Source organism: Tiliqua scincoides, chromosome 13 (genome assembly GCF_035046505.1).
Source record: "Tiliqua scincoides isolate rTilSci1 chromosome 13, rTilSci1.hap2, whole genome shotgun sequence".
Lineage (NCBI taxonomy): Eukaryota > Metazoa > Chordata > Lepidosauria > Squamata > Scincidae > Tiliqua > Tiliqua scincoides.
In genome coordinates this window covers 8020272-8031056 of record NC_089833.1, presented here as the reverse complement: position 1 = coordinate 8031056, position 10785 = coordinate 8020272, and positions in this window count along the sequence as shown.

Here is a 10785-nt window from a genome sequence, read left to right as displayed (position 1 = left end):
CTTCCTCAGGCACCCAAAGGTCCTAGGTTGCTCCTGCTTCTAAGCATAGCCCCTAGCCCTGTCGTAGGACTGGTGTTCACACTGATGCTGCTTCTGGCAGCTTTTTTCCCCCCTTAGGGTAAAGCCCATAACAAACCCTCAATCTGGGGGATGCAAGAAAAAAGTGGATCAGCCTATAGGGAAACTAGCACAAAACCAGGTAGACCTGCAAAGTACAAGCCACAGGTCATGGGGTGCAGCTAGACTCCCATAAAAGCTTTCAGATCAGGAGTAATGCATAGTTGTTGTGGCTGGGGATGAGCTGCCTTTGCTTTGAGGTCAAGCCCGGCGTCTTGGCTGTTTGCAGATAAAGTGAGGCAGCCCTACAGGGCTGAGTTTCCTTTGGAAGACAGAGCGCACTGGAGCCTTTCAAATATTTGTTTTATTTACAGATATGCAAGCTGAGCGTAGCAGAAGCAAACAGCAGGCTGCCAATCTACAACCCTGCATCAAGAGTTCCAGGCAGAGGCTGCGCGTCCCAAGATGCTTCACCTCCGGTCACCTTGCAGCTCCGAAAGGATCTGCCCAATTCTCTCTCAGTTCAAGCAGTCTGGCGACAAGCAGTTTCCCTGCCCCTTAACTGGAGGGGGAGTTCTCCAAGCTTTGGCAGGCCTTACATCCCAAAAGTTGTAAAGGTGCTTCCTATTGCCACACGAACAAGAGATCTCTGAAGGACTGTCTGTTCCTAAGATCTCCATCTGAGAGGCTGGGGGTGGGGGGAAGGAGTGGAACCATGGAGAGCTGCCCTATAAGCCAGTGCCACAGAATTAGAGGAGGTGGTGGTTAGGGAGCCACCATTATACTTCTCCAGTCCAGGCTGGCCTGCATCCTTGGGCGCTGTGATGACCCCCTTGGGGGGAAGGCCCCAGAGGAGCACTCTCCACTCTCAGCCTCAACCACCCACCTCAACCTTGGCCAGCAGCTACAGCATTTCAACTTTCTATGAATGTACAATGTTGCCGTCTCTCGAAATACAGTCAGGCCTAAGAAGTGACCCACCTTCTTCCCAGTGCCTCCCAACAAAGAGTTGCCTCTGCAGGTGTCCCAAGGCTAGTCTCATACTAAGCTGAGAGGCCAAGAAGTTTGGAATGAACAGGTGCGCAGAACACAGGCATCTATTTGCAACCCCCTCATCTTCCAGGAGTCACCGAGTACTTTGCTATCCCCCCCTCCCTCCCAACACTTCCCACTGCGAAAGAGGCAAGGCCTGCAGTCAGGTCCCAGGGCTTGGCTTCGATTTTCAATTCAGGCTTAATAAACAAAGATTACTGGCTCAGAACTGCAAGGACACCGTAATCTGCAACAAACCGTGGAGAGGCCAAGCCAAATTTGGGGCAGGACCAGACAAGACGGCAGGGGGGACAAAGTCTTCTATGCTGCACAGACACAAAGCAAGGTGAAACAGATTGTGGAGATATTCCTTCTGCCCAGCTGAACTAAATTGTGGGAAGGATATGAATAACCGTCTTAAAAAATCAAGTACTTTTAACGAGATCCAATTTTGTCCCAGTTTTCTTCCTTCTCCGAAGAACTTTGAGAGCCTTGGAGCAGGTGGGAACGGCAGCTGAACAAGCCATTCCTCCCTCCCCCAGAAGCCAATGCAGCCAGGTAGCAGGACATTTGAAAACATGGAACTGGTCTCTGGGCAGGGGACAAAGTGCCTGAGTTGAGCTGACATTCCCTCTGCCTTCCCTCCTTCCCCCAGTCCAAAGACTAATGTGCAAAGACTAACCCCTGCTAATTGGGTAAGAGGCACTTTTTCAAGTGGGTGCTCCTTTTTTTAGCAGGGGGAGAGTAACTGGCCCATCTCACCCCAGCACTGTCTGGTCTAGTGGCTGTCTGCTGGTATTCCTTGGCATCTTTTTAGATTGTGAGCCCTTTTGGGACAGGGAGCCATTTAGTTATTTGATTTTTCTCTGTAACCCGCTTTGTGAACTTTTTGTTGAAAAGCGGTATATAAATACTGTTAATGTGGTGGTGGACAAACAGACAGGCAAGCAGAAGGGACTTTCCCTCTCACCCTTCCTACCCTGGCCACATTTTGCCTGTCCTGTTGCCACCAGGGGTGGTCCAAGGCAGTGGTCCAAGGTGCAGTGAGGTCCAAGGCTGGGGAGGCCCAGCATGTAGAGCTCCTGGGTGACGTCACACCACATGGCATTTGGGAGCTACCCAGAAACCCAAGCACTTGTGCAGTCAGAGCTGCAGAATGCCACGGCTCTAGTCTCTTGCAGAGACTCTTGACAATCTCCGACAGACTCTTGGAGAGACTGTAGCTTAAGGCAGCGGCTTCTCAGCCTCCCTAGTGATTGTGCAACCACACAGAAACCGAATGGAGCATGTGCACGTGCTCGGGGAGGCTGAGCTGACGGGACAGGGGAGGTTCTGCCTACCTTGACCGCATGTCCCTGCCATACCCAGGACCCAGGGAAATGGGGAGGGAGCAAGTGGCTGGCGTGGCATGCGCAGTTTGCATGTACAAGTATATACATGGGGGCTGAGTACACTTCTGTACTGCAGTAAGTCATGGACTCTTCGCTCACAACAGGAGAGGAAACTGAACGCTTTCCACATGCGCTGCCTCTGACGCATCCTCGGCATCACCTGGCAGGACAAAGTTCCTAACAACACAGTCCTGGAACAAGCTGGAATCCCCAGCATGTGTGCACTGCTGAAACAGAGACACCTTTGTTGGCTTGGTCATGTCTTGAGAATGGGCGATGGCCGGATCCCAAAGGATCTCCTCTATGGAGAACTCGTGCAGGGAAAGCGCCCTACAGGTAGACCACAGCTGCGATACAAGGACATCTGCAAGAGGGATCTGAAGGCCTTAGGAGTGGACCTCAACAAGTGGGAAACCCTGGCCTCAGAGCGGCCCGCTTGGAGGCAGGCTGTGCAACATGGCATTTCCCAGTTTGAAGAGACACTTGGCCAACAGTCTGAGGCTAAGAGGCAAAGAAGGAAGGCCCATAGCCAGGGAGACAGACCAGGGACAGGCTGCACTTGCTCCCAGCGTGGAAGGGATTGTCACTCCCGAATTGGCCTTTTCAGCCACACCAGACGCTGTTCCAGAACCACCATTCAGAGCGCGATACCAGAGTCTTTCGAGACTGAAGGTTGCCAACAACAACAACATGGGGGCTCCAAACCAGACCTGGTAAATGACTGCATTTACCAAACTGTGCTGGTAAATGCAAAGGGCTGGAGCTCCTGCAGCTGTGCACATGGGGGGGGGGTGTGTGTGATCAGGATTGGTAGGGAAGTGAATCTACCATGATTGATCTTCTCAGTGAGGAACCCCCATAAGCTTCCTCAGAACTCCAGCAGTTCCCTGGAATACAGCTTGGACAGACTGCTCATAACTATTCATTTAGGAGATGTCTAGAGACTGGGTTCATAACCCTAAAGAGGCCGTTGCCCTGAAGCTCATAAATTAAGTTCTTGCCAACAAAGGCCAAGGCTGCAGTAAAACAATTTGCTTTTTACAAGTGTCACAGTACCGTGCAAGACAAGCTAAAAAAGAAATTGTGTGCTTATTGCTCTCCAATTGCAGCGAATTTTTCATTTGCAAGATATATCACTGGCTGTGCCTGTTAATAACTGGTTGCTGAGTCTGTTTCAGGCTTCCAGTCCCCCGATAGTTACCACTCGGATATACGTTGCACAGGCTGCGGTATTGTGTAGACAAACCATGAATCAATGTTGTCTCACAATATTGCCTGCTTGTCATTTTTAAGTGAGCTTTTTAGGATTTGTGCTAAGCGACAGCAACCTGAATTTTTATCAATGAGTGGCATGAAGAAATAAGAACGGTTGCCATGGTCTCTGGGTTGCTTAGCATCCAGTTTTGCTCTGGGCTCCTGATCTTTACCACCACCACCACCACCACCACACACACAAAAAAATGGAGTATAGTACATCATCTGAAAGCTGGGCTTCTGTCAGACAAGCACCTGAGGACATCAGCTGAGCAAAGACTGCAGGACCACAGTTTATAATGACAGAATGGTTTGTGGGAGGACTAATTTTGCTTCCTTGTTCCTGCATTTTCTCAGAGATATTTACTCATAGCTACTAGAAAAGCAAATACAGAGTAAATCCAAACAAGAGCGTTCCCGAGCAAGACATACATTAAAACCACAAAGGACTTCCTAGTGCCCCACTTTACTTTCTGCTATATAAGGGAATAGCTGCCATTGGCACCCAGAGGAGATGTAAAGCAGATTTGCCCTTATTACGACTGATTACATTTTCAACCTGCCTTTCCTCCAAGGGACTCAAGGAGGTATACATGGTGTTCTCTCTGTCTCTCTCTCTCTCTCACATACACACTCCTAAATGTCAGTTAATCCTCACAAAAAGCCTTGGAGGAGCCAATTGAATGCTCCAGGACAGTGGTTCTCAAACTTTTGAGCATCGGGACCCACGTTTTAGAAAGATAATCTGTCACCAAAAGTGATGTCGTGGCCATAAGTGACATCATCAAGGTGAAAAAATTTTTAACACCCCCATACAATATATGGTTGGCAACCTTCAGTCTCAAAAGACTATGGTATAAGCCTACAGCACTTGGTATTCCCTGGCGGTCTCCCATCCAAGTATTAACCAGGCCTGACCCTGCTTAGCTTCCGAGATCAGACAAGATCAGGCATGGAAAGACTATGGTATAAGCCTATAGCACTGGGTATTCCCTGGCGGTCTCCCATCCAAGTATTAACCAGGCCTGACGCTGCTTAGCTTCCGAGATCAGATGAGAACAGGCATGTGCAGGGTAACAGCTGCATACAGTAAAAAAATCAAATTAAGTAAGTAAATTAAAAGTTTACAAAAAGCATAAGATTTAAAATTTATTTAAAATTAAGAAGAACCTTCCTAACCCTCCAAGCAGTGGTTGATCTGTTTTAAAAATTTCTCCAAACAACCCAAAGGCTGCAATCCTATCCACACTTAGCTGGGACTAAGCCCCAGTTACTATCATTGTTAAAAGTATATACATAGCAGCCTGTTCAAAGTACAGTTCTGCAACATTTCCTCCGATATAGTCACATACCATGCTACCATCAAGTCTTAATACAGGTGTGCCCCTTTCTACCCGGAACCCCCTCCACCCGCAGATAGCTGAAACCTGGATAGCTGTAGATAAGGGCAAATGCCTGAACCCTCTGCAGAAGGAGCTGTGCTCCCTCACCACCAAAGGGGTTTCTGAGCCCCACATCCATCCGCCGCTTCAGTGGGGCTCAGAATGGCCATTTTCAGTCAAAAAACAGCACTTCCAGTTTTCAGTCAAAAACTGGAAGTGATGTTTTTATGCCCATCCTAAAGGCATTAGGAGAACTGGGGAAGCCCCGGAGGGGTGCTCCCAAGGGGCCCACCTCCCCAGTCCTCCTCATGCCTTTTATGGGCATAAAAACATGACTTCCAGTTTTTGGAATATGTGTAAAAAAAAGTGTGTAAAATAAATCAACACCACTAAAAAACCCTGGCAATTCTTCCAAACCAGCTCATAACTGACAGCAAAACAGACCCATATTCTTCTTAAGACAAATAATTTTTGTAGCAAAGAAAGATCAGAATTAAATTCCAAATCTGTCCCCTTCACATTACCACAATCAGAAGTTTATTTGGGTTGCAGGAGGATAGAATAACCTGCCATATCTTTAATTATATCAAGAATATACCCCAGTAGAGCAGTATTTTGCAAACTGTGGGTCGGGACCCACTAGGTGGGTGGCGAGCCAATTTCAGGTGAGTCCCCATTCATTTCAATATTTTATTTTTAATATATTAGACTTGGTGCTACCATGGTATATGACTGCATTTGGGGAAATGTTACAAACCTGTACTTTTGACAGGCTACTGTGAAGATGCTTTTAACAATGATAGTAAATGGGACTTACTCCTGCGTAAGTGTGGGTAGGATTGCAGCCTAGGACTGTCAAAAATTTTCCTGCTTGATGACGTCACTTCCGGTCATGACATCACTTCTGGTGGGTCCTGACAGACTCTCATTCTAAAAAGTGGGTCCCAGTGCTAAATGTGTGAGAACCACTGCAGTAGGGTATTCCAGTTATCCTCCCCCCGAAAAGCATCCGTCTTTGGGGTATAACACTTCCAAAGTGAGCCACTAATCTTTAGTTTTTTTGTCTTCAGTGTCTGGGGTCTTTCCCTCTCCCCATTTCATGAATTTTATTTATTTACAAAGTCTCTACAAGGCTCTGCTCTTGTTTCTGTAAGTAATGGATCTGCTGTTAAGCAGCCTTCTTAACTAAGAGCTGTGTAAGTGTTTCTAATAAAATCCATAAATGCCTAAATCAGGCAGTTTATTTGATAGCAATAGGATCTCATTTTCCATGAATCTCACTTAAGCACCCTTGTCATCTAGAGACTACCTCTCAGTACTTTTCAGTATTAGGTTATGTTAGATAGTAGAAGTGGGCCATCTGCTGGGTGGTTTTAGAATTGCAACCCACAGTATTGAATTTCAGTATTTTGGCTAGACTCTGGTTGCACTTTTTTTGCTGAACTATCTAACCTGATCTAGGCTGAAAGACATAGCACCACCACCACAAAAAATGGGTGTGGTGTCACCCACACAGAAAAAACACCCTCACCCCACAGTGCTAGGCATGTTTACTCAGAAGTCCTACTGCAGGGGTGCTCAAACTTTCAACTTTAGGGATGCTGGACCTTTAACAAGTGTATAGAAGAGAGAATTTCAGCAGGTGTAGCTTGTTATCTGTGGGATGACAAGTTGCACCTGCTGCAATTCTCTCTTCTATACACTTGTTAAAGGTCCAGCATCCCTAAAGTTGAAAGTTTGAGTACCCCTGTCCTACTGTCTTCAGCGAGGCTGTAGTCCTATCCACATTTTTCTGAGAGTAAGTTCCACTGAATACATTCTGAGTACACACACACAAAGGCTTGTGCTGTAAGCATGTTTAGGACACTAGCCTTACAGTGCAAGCCTATGTACATATACTCAAAAATAAATCCAATTGAGTTTAATGGGACTTACTCTCAGGTTAGTGTAGATAGGATTGCAACCCAAGTGTAAATCATACCTATAAGTTTGTTTCCAGTTAGTAAGAAAGGATTATAGCCTAAGCCTTACTGAACACAGTGGGCTTACTTCCAAGTAAAATAACCAACAGTTTTCAAACACCTCTAATCATACATATATGTTGGAAACCTGTATCATTCTCTCTAGAAATGGAATATAATTAAAGTCCAGTTTACCTATGTCAGATGCCATTGAAGTATCACTCCATCGTGCCTTGGGTAAGGAGATCTGGGCAGGCAGGACACCAAAGGCCATGAAGCAGAAAAACACCAGCAGACAGGCCAAGAGCAGGAACCAGGTTGCAGAAAACTAGGAGGAGGAAGCACAGGCTAATCTGAGATAAAATACCATGCAAAAAGCCAGGGAGACAGACACAAGGATTTTATAAAGCCTTGGGTCAACTGATGATAACTAGGCTGAGTGGGAAGTGTCCTGCATAGCATTTCAACTCCCAAAAAGCAGTCTACAAAGCATCAGTCCCTCCATCTAGGGCTGACTGAAGCCCTCAGCTGTGTCAGTCCTAAAAGGGCCCACCTCATAATATTACCCCAAAAAGTATACAGCAGTGGTTCTCATGATCTACCTAGTGGGTCCCAACCCACAGTTTGAGAAACACTGGACAGTATTAGTTTAACAGAGAGGACCCAAAAAAAGTTGAAATGCTCAAAGCTTTATATTTCCACATAGTCATAGACAAAGGTATAATGACTCATTAAATATCTTTCACTAAGCCTGTTTGCATTGCAAAGCCCTTTTAAAATATTTGATTGCCTTAACAATTAACATAACCATTAACAATTAACATAACATTAACACAACCTCCACAGCATCAGTGTGAGGTCCTATGCCAGTGATTTTCAACCTTTTTCATCTTGCGGCACACTGCCAAGGCACTAAAATGGTCAAGGCACACCATCAGCTTTTTGATAATTGACAAGGCACACTGTGCTGTCAATGGGGGCTCACATCCCCTAATGGTCCTATTGATAAATGACCCTCTCCCAAATTCCCGTGGCACACCTGGGGACCATTCGCAGCACACCAGTGTGCCATGCCACGGTGGTTGAAAATGCCTGCCCTATGCTGTAGTTAGATTGTGCATTAATCTGGCCTTGCCTACAGCTTAAAGGGCCAGGATGTGGGTGGTGTAAGAGGCTGTGGAGACAGGGCTGCTAGATGGTCTGGCCAGAGAAGGGTTGTCGGCTCTCATCAAAACTAATTCTGGATATTTTGTTCCCAATGTGGTGTCATGTTGGAAAATTCTGAAGATGCTGTGAAAATCTGCAGGGTTGCTTTCACCTGGAATTTGATGATTAAATCCTGGAAAGTTTGCTATCCCCACCCCACAAATACCTTCTGTTTACATCTTAAGGCATGCTGCTACTTACACCCTGTGGCTGAAGCACAGACATTAAGGGGTGGGGGAGGAATTCTTCTAAGCAGAACCTTTTCCATGTAAGAGGCCTTTTGCTCCCCTCGGAAGCTCAAGGTTGAAGCCTCCACATGTGCTTGATTGAACATATCCTCAGTTCAACCAAGCAAGCAGTTGGTTAACTTGTTTACTCATTGCACTAACAGTGCAGGGAGCTTAACTCATTCCTGCTCATTGCATAAAATGAGCTGGTCACAGTGTGGCTGGCAAGCTACGTACATGGGGCTCTTTGATAATGAGCGAATGGCAGAAATATGCTGGCTGAGCTTCTTTTTGCATTGCAACTAATATTAACAAACTATTGTTTTATTTATTTATTTATTTATTTATTTATTTATTTGACCCCTGCTAATTGGGTAAGAGGCACTTTTTCAAGTGGGTGCTCCTTTTTTTTAGCAGGGGGAAAGTAACTGGCCCACCTCACCCCAGCACTGTCTGTCCTAGTGGCTGTCTACTGGTGTTCTTTTTGCATCTTTTTAGATTGTGAGCCCTTTTGGGACAGGGAGCCATTTAGTTATTGGATTTTTCTCTGTAAACCGCTTTGTGAACTTTTAGTTGAAAAGCGGTATATAAATACTGTTGTTGTTGTTGTTGTTGATTAAGCAATTAAGAATTTCTAAGATCTATAATTATGTGGCTCTTACCTTAAGCAAGTTTGGCCACCTGGGTATATGATATTCTATTCCTCAATCATTCCTATGCCTCATATAGTTTTTATGCCAATAAGCCATGAGAGCTGCTTAAAAAGAGTCTCCATCCATGGGCATAATAATTGTGTATTTTGTGCAATGCACAAGTGGGCAATGGAGGAGAAGCCTGCCTGCCAGTAAACCATGATGGCTGCATGTGACCTATGGATTTAGGCTGCAATCCTAACCACACTTTCCTGAGAGTAAGCCCCACTGAACAAATAGGACTTACTTCTGAGTAGACCTGGTTAGGCTTGTGCCCTTAGTTGCAGTGTGCCTCTGGCAGAGAGGACTGTCAACCCAATCCTAAGCAGGTCTACTCATGTAAATCTCATTACATTCAATGGAGCTTACTCCCAGGAAAGTGCACATAGAATTGTAGCCTGTGATACCAGCTCCTATGGTGACCAGCACCAGCCTGAAGAGACTTCTTAGAACAGGGGTGCTTAATAGGTGGATCGCGATCTACCGGTAGATCGTGAGGCAAAATGAGTAGATCGCAGAGCCCTGTCTCTCCAAACTGTTAATATGTCAGTTTTGTCTAGTCACTAGACGAAACTGACATATTTAGCTAAACTGACACTGAAACTGACACTTTAGCTGCTGTTCAGGCATGTAGCAACAAAACTGACTAGACTCCAGCAGCGGCTCCATACATTAAAGGGGGTGTCTGTCAGACGCTTCCTTCCCCCTGGTAGATCTCCGGGCCTTGCTGGGTTTCAAAGTAGCTCTCGAGCCAAAAAAGTGTGAGCACCCCTGTCTTATAACAATCCCTCCCTCATGGTCCATGTTGCATATATGCAACATTGGGCAGAAATGGCTTAAGACTGCCTGCCCTAAGGGGGAAGACAGACAAATAGGTGCCCAGGCAGGCATGCACTTGTGTCACCGACTGTAGTATAGCCCAGCACTGGCCCATAGGAACTGCTTGCTTGCCTTGAGGGGAAAAACAAAGAAGTGCCCAGGCCAGAAAAAGGGAGATTTGGGGGTATTCACTGCACTCCAGAGGGCTGCAATGTAAAAAAATAAAATAAAAATGCAAACTTCTGAAGAGTTTAAAGCAGAAAAGGAAAGCATTAATACAAGTGCTAGAAGCAGCACTATGGAGAACATCACTGGCCCTAGAGGACTATTAGGGCAGCCCCTTCCCCACCTTCACATGACCCCTTAATCTCCCAGGGGGAAAACAAAGAGGAGGTGCCCAGGCTTATAACACCAGCTCCTGTAGAGACTGTTGGTACAGCCTCTTCCCCACTTTAAGCGACACATACCCTCAGGGAAAGAAGAGCTGCCCAGGGGGCTTGTAGCACCAGCTTCTATAGTAGCCTGAGGGCTCCTGGACCTTGAACAGCTGTGCAGAGGAGGGAATAGCAGCAGGTGCAGCTTGGCCTCTGGGAGATGACCAGCTGCAGCTGCAGGGAATTTCCTCTTCTCTGCAGCTATTCAAATGCTGGACTAGCTGGGCCTGATCTAGCAGGGGGTCTTCCTATGCTCAAATTGAGGTTTCAAAACATTTGTTTAATATGGGGGGATGTGTTCTGTGCCTTTGTATGCACTTATTTTGTTTT